Source organism: Musca vetustissima, unplaced genomic scaffold (assembly GCF_032173495.1).
Source record: "Musca vetustissima isolate MV318-11 ecotype Yass unplaced genomic scaffold, APGP_CSIRO_Mvet_v1 utg21590, whole genome shotgun sequence".
In the NCBI taxonomy this organism is placed as follows: domain Eukaryota; kingdom Metazoa; phylum Arthropoda; class Insecta; order Diptera; family Muscidae; genus Musca; species Musca vetustissima.
The window spans coordinates 67,021-73,722 of record NW_026873688.1 but is presented as its reverse complement, the minus strand read 5'-3'; positions in this window follow the sequence as shown (position 1 = coordinate 73,722).

The following is a 6,702-nucleotide window of genomic DNA, read 5'->3' as shown; positions in this document are numbered from 1 at the left end:
TGAAAAAATAAAATCGAGAATGGGGGGGGGGTTCCCTTAAGTCAGTGCGCTATGTCAAATTTCGTGCAAATCGAACAGTATATACGGACTTTGGTACACCATTTACCTCAAATCGGACGAAAATATATATGGGAGCTATATCTAAATCTGAACCGATTTTCATGAAACTTAGCACTCATCATTCTAGGCTTAATTCGCTGTGCCAAAATTCGTGCAAGTCGCAAGCTATTTAGGGACTTTTGTGCACCATTTACATTAAATCGGACGAAATTATATATGATTTCAAAAGAAATCATGTGTCTATCTCGTTTCTTTTGCCTGTTACAAACATATGCACAAAGACATAATACCCTGTACCACAGTGTGGTGAAGGGTATAAAAACTTTCATATAACGGTACGAGTACTCCAAATATTAGGTATTTGTGAGATTTAGGCAACGTTGTTTTACGGAATTGTGTTTTTGGATTCTCAATTTATAGCGAACCCTTCATCGTAAAATTATTAATATTGGTCCACCTGTCGAGGTACAAATATTATGTATTTTGGCGACGTAGAGCAGGGTTTTGAGTCGAATTGTCTGTAATTTGTTATTTTGGGTTCTCAGTGTATAGCGACCTTTTCTACAAAAAATTATTAATATTTACCCAATGTAGCCCCCATATAATGGTACCCCCAATATTCAGTATTTAGGGAATGTTGAACACGATTTTCAACTGGATTGACTGTAAATATATATTTTGTATTCTTTTTGAGTGTCAAATCTCACAGCCATAAATTATCAATATCGGTCTCCGTTTTGGTATAACCTCCCTATAACATTTCCTCCACTATTCCTTATTTGAAGGATTGCATATATCTTTTTCAATCGTCACTTTTGGTATGTTCAACATGGCTGAGTGTCCACCTCATGATGGAGGGCCGAGCTGAACTTGACTACATTTTTACTTGTTCTATATTTCTCGGTATAGAAAGATTCGGTGCATTGTTTAAAATTTTGTGTGAATCGAACAAACGGTGCACCATTTACATAAAAACGTATGAACAAATATATAAAAGCTATATATAAATCTGAGCCGATTTCGAAAAAACAAGATGATCGTAAATTAATATTTTTTGTCATTGCAATCTGCTACTAAAATACCGCTCTGAAGGTTTTTGGTGGGATTCTTAAAGGTAAGAATTCGATATTTGTATATAGTAGAGTTGGGTAGTTCTGGAAGTAGTCCATTGGAACTATTTGGATGAAGGAACGATATGAACTAAATCCAGTTCTTTTGTCCATATTTCTTTCTTTTTTTCTTTTTCTGATTTTTCTGATTTTTGATTTTCTGATTTTTCTTACTATTTGTAGATTTAAAATCGATTCGGGAATAGATATGTATTTTTGTGAGATTTTTTGATCGGATTTTCATCAAAACCGTAATTGGTATCTAAATTTAAAACGCCATCCCTAAACCTGAGTGTCATATTTATAATGACGATGACGACGACGACTGACAATGATGATTGCCACAATTATTTAATGTTGACGTTGGTGGCGGCATTGCGGGATTCAGTACCAATTACCATACGCTTGGTCGATCGATGGGTCGGTAGGTAGGCATAAAGGTGTGGTTGCGTCTGCCCGTGGGCGGAATTATATTTTTAGGTTTTTAGTCTACATAAAAGTCTATTATCATATCATTATTATGCAAAAAAAGTAAAAATCTAGAGGAATATTAAAAAAGTTCATTGACATGACAATGTGTGTGTGTGTGTGTGTGCATGTATGTGTGCCTTTGATGATGTGACTGTTATGCAAACATGTGTGTATGTCTGTGTGAGTTTTGTTTGGTTACACATTTGAAATGTTTAATTGAAATTTCAGTCAATTAAATGTGCTAGACGTTTATTTAGTGAGTGACGGAAAAAAATAAATTTTAGAAATTTGAAATACAGTTTTTAAAACTTTGGAATTGAGGGGAATTTAAAATGATTGAAGTAAGGGATAGAAATAAATGGGAACATGAATCAAATTTAAAATGGATCTATGAAATATTCATATAAAATGCTACTACTCCTGGTATGTCTTGTTTTGAAGAAAGAAATATATCGGTTTTGGTTTTGATGTTGTCCCATCTAACTGAAAAACTGTCGTTTGTCATTCCGGCTTCTCAACCAAAAATATCTCTGTAGAAAATTTGCAATAAAGATCCATGAAGTCCGTTTTCTTAGAGGTGAAATAATTCTTTGCGTAAAATGATCAATATAGGTCCATTATTTGGCATAGCCTCCATATATGAGTACGACCTCATTTAATGTACTTTTCATTTCCAATCGAATTGACTGGAATTTGATATTTTCGTATATCCAACAGTCGGTCTAGCCCCTAAATATTCGGTATTTCGTACGGGTATTACAGATTTGTGTGGCCCAAAGAGTTGGTAACGTCGCAAAATATTCATCCTAGACCGTTTAGTATACCGTTCGTAATATCTCGGCCAGCTGAGTCGTTCTAGGCATGTGTGTCCGTCTGTCTGTCCATTTGTAAACACGGTACAGGTCACAATTATGGACCAATCTTCACGACATTGCATGAAGGACCGGTTCTGGCCAAAGAAGACCTCTATTGTTTATGCTAATACTTGGTGGATGAAATGGATCAAAATCTTCATTTTAGTCATTCGATCAATAGGCCACATTTATACCACCACGATATTTTATACAGAGAAATGAATCTGACCGAAAATTACAGTGACCACATTAAATTTATGGGATAAAATAGACCAAAAGGTTATTTTTCTATTCACTCTAGAGGCCACTACTATAAGCCGAACATCACAAATATTACACAATTAGAATAGCTCATTTGATAACAATCTCCAATATTTAGCGTTTTAAATGCACCAAACATTTCAACCTTGTTTGTTCCTCCTACAACAATTCCGGGATATTGAAGGGTAAAACACATATGTACGAAAACTGTCATTATAGGTCTACGTTTTGATGACCTAGCCAACATAGTCGCTGCAGCTCGATACATTTGCCTACGTCAATGTCTAAGAATATATGGTACAACTCATGGTTCATTCGAAGGCGATCGGTCCATAGATCTTTCGGAGATTTTTCCTCTCAAACACACCAAGAGTTACCTCATCTGCTTGCGTAAGAACCCATGTTTCAGATCCATATAACAGCTCGGGTAGTACCGGCGTCTTGTAGAGTGTAAATTTGGTCTGGCGGGAGGTGACCTTGTTTCTAAACTTCTTACTTAGAACACAGTAGCATCTTTTGGCCAATATTATTTTCCTCCGAATTTCAAAAGTGATGCAGTACCAAGGTATATTAAATCATTGACTTCCTCGAAGATGTCTCGTACGCCCTTTTTCCAGCAGGATGTTTAAAAGATCACACGACAAACTGTCACATTGTCTGAATCCTCGTTTGGTATTAAAGTGCTTCAATAGGTCCTTTCCGATTTTAACTGCTGAGCTTGTGCCTGTTAAAGTTATCCTGCATAGTTTTTTGCAGTAATGCCGAACGCAGACATGACTTTAAACACTTCTGATCTGATAGGACTATTGAATGCGTATTTTTAATCTGACCTCATCTCTTCACCGCCACTATTTTATACCAGAAGCTCCTTCCAGATCCTCAAACCTTGGTAAAATTTCCGGACTACGTTCTGACACCTATACATACATCTCGATATGCTCCCGCTCACGTTTTTCTTGTTCTTGCTTCTTTCTTTTCGTTTGCCCAACACTCCCCGTTTTTTATATCAGTACCATTACGACACTCCTAATCGTACCACAGGTTTCTTGATGGTGGACTTTGGTACCCAAGTGTTGCTTTTGCTGCAGTTTGTAGGGAGTGGGAAATTCTTTGCTTCTATACTATTATCGGGACAAGGAGTGCAGCTTTTGACGCCGAGCTTCCGCGTTGTGTTAGATCGCACATTTGCTGCTACATTAAGACGAGTGCGAACCTTGGCTACTACAAGGTAGTGGTCCGAACCAATATTTGCTCCTCGGACCGATCGAACGTCTAAAACTCTGTATGAATGCCTTCCGACTATCACAACATGATCGAGTTGATTTCTCGTTGGTTGATCGGAAGAAATCCAGGTGGCGCTGCGTATATCGAGATGCATGAATACGGTGCTGGTAACTTCCATGTTTTTTGCTGCCGTAAAGTCAATGAACCTCATGCCGTTATCGGATGTTTCTTCAGGGAGGCTACATTTTTCGACGGTGGGGCCAAAAATAGTTTTTATCCCGATTTTTGCATTAAAATCTCCGAGCAGAATTTTATTGTCATGGCCAGAGCAGCGACCATATGATGTTTCTAGGCGCTTGTAAAATATGTATTTGGTCTGCTCATCTTTGTCTTCGGTCGGAGCATGGTCGCAAATAAGACTGATGTAGAAGAACTTCGCTTTTATACGTATTATAGCAATTCGCTCATATACTGGAATGAATCTGGAGAAAAGGTGTTTTTCTCCCTACTTACGCATGTCCCTTTCCATCGCACTTCCTGTAAGGCAATAATATCGGATATGTACCTCTTGGGTACATCCGCTATAGCGGAAACTGTGCTTATTCTGCACAACCTGCCCTCACTTCAAATGTAGATGGGCAGTACGTTTGCGGGGTCGTCAACATTGGGAGGTTTGGTTTTATTTTTCGTTGCTTTTTCATAGTATAAGTTATTCCGAGTGTGGGCAACTAACCCTAGCTGACATTGACAATACCCTGATGTTGGAGAATATTCAACGCTTTCTATTTTTTCAAAGACTGTAGAAGCCGCAAATTTTTTAAAATAATTTTTTCAACAACTATAGAAGGCGTAGATTTTTATACCCTACACAAATATGTTGTCAGGGTATTATAGCTTTGTGCAGCCCCAAGATTTTGTAACGCCGCGAAATATTGGTCCTAGACCTACCTTTAAGTATACCGATCGTCATATCTCGACTAGCTGAGTCGATCTAGACATGTGTGTCCGTCCGTCCGTCCATTATAATTTGTAAACACGATACAGGCCACAGTTATGGACCAATCTTCACGAAATTTTGCATGTAGGATGGGTTCTGGCCAATGAAGACCCCTATTGTTTTTGGGGAAGATCTGTTTTATATAATATATATATATATATATGGGCAATATTGCCAATTTTTTAACATAGCTGAAGCGGAGGTTCACCCCTTTATAACTCGGGAATTTCTTAAGTATATGAAAAAAAGTGCATAGTTTTGGGTAAATTGAACTGTCGTTGCAAACTGTTCATGATATTGACCTCCAAACTTTATTTTGGTGGAAGCTGTGTCTACTTTAATGTAAAAAAATGTGTAAAAACACGTTGAGGCGAACCAGTTTTTTTATGTTCTCTATCGATTTGTGACTAAGCCACTCATTGCACGGTCTTCGTGTCAAAATAAAACTAAAAGCCAACAAAATGGAGACTACGCCCCTTATATATCATTTTTCAAAATTTTCACTGCATCTACCTTTAAATGATGCTGACATTTTGAAGCTCGATTTTGAGTGTTTTTTTAATTTTACTTCTAGCTTTAATACGCAAACAGGAATTTATAAAAATCGATTATAAGATTATTGTAGTCGCGAATCTGCGTAATTTGATATGTATTTTGTGTATGTAGTATGCACAGCTTCAGAGTAATACTCATCCGAAGGTGCGAATTTTGTGCGATCAAATTTCTAAAAAACCTATTTTTCGGGCCAAATTTTTAGATTTGTCAACTGAATGACATGGGTACCCGCGATCAATAAGGTTTTTTACGTTTCGGATGATATAAAATCTTCTTCGTGAAAATCCATCTACTAGAACGGCGGGAACTGGCCTTCCAAAAACACGAAATTTGGAAAAAAATGTTTTTGAAAATATCGCGGATTTATTTGCGTTTTCTGTGTATCATTTCCGCTTCAATAAATGACCTCATACGGATTTTGATCTTTTTCGAAAAGATAACTTTAAAAACTTCAGCCGAAAGAGAGATGTACGCAATTCATCTCAAAAATAGATTTTGCTGGCACATCCATGGTTCTTAATGGACCACATTGAAATGGTATAGATCGATGTATTTTTTTAGGGTGCACACCGAAATCGGATGCGCGTTAATGGCATATGGAGTTTTCGGAAATTATTCGCGTTTTACGATTTTTTGGGTACTTCAATGTAACGTGCGGCACATCTTAGCCGTCAAATGAAATTTCGCAAAATATATATGGATTGGAAGATAAACTTCAGTACTTCCTGGAAACCGCATGCGCATCAAATGATTTTGAGAATTACGCGATTTAGACTCAATTTATCTCAAAAATAGTGTGAGCTGGCACATCCATGGTTCTTAATGGACCACATTGAAATCGGTATAGATCGATGTATTTTTTTAGGGTGCACACCGAAATCGGATGCGCGTTAATGACATATGGAGTTTTCGGAAATTATTCGCGTTTTACGATTTTTTAGGTACTTCAATGCAACGTGTTGCACATCTTAGCCGTCATATGAAATTTCGCAAAATATACATGAAATGGAAGATAAACTTCAGTACATCCTGGAAACCGCATGCGGTTTCGGAGTCAGAACATTTTTCTCTATATGTGTACCAAAAATTATAGATGTGCCACAAAAACAAAAAAGCTGATTTTTTGAAAATGGAATATTAAAAAATTGGCAATATTGCCCATATATATATA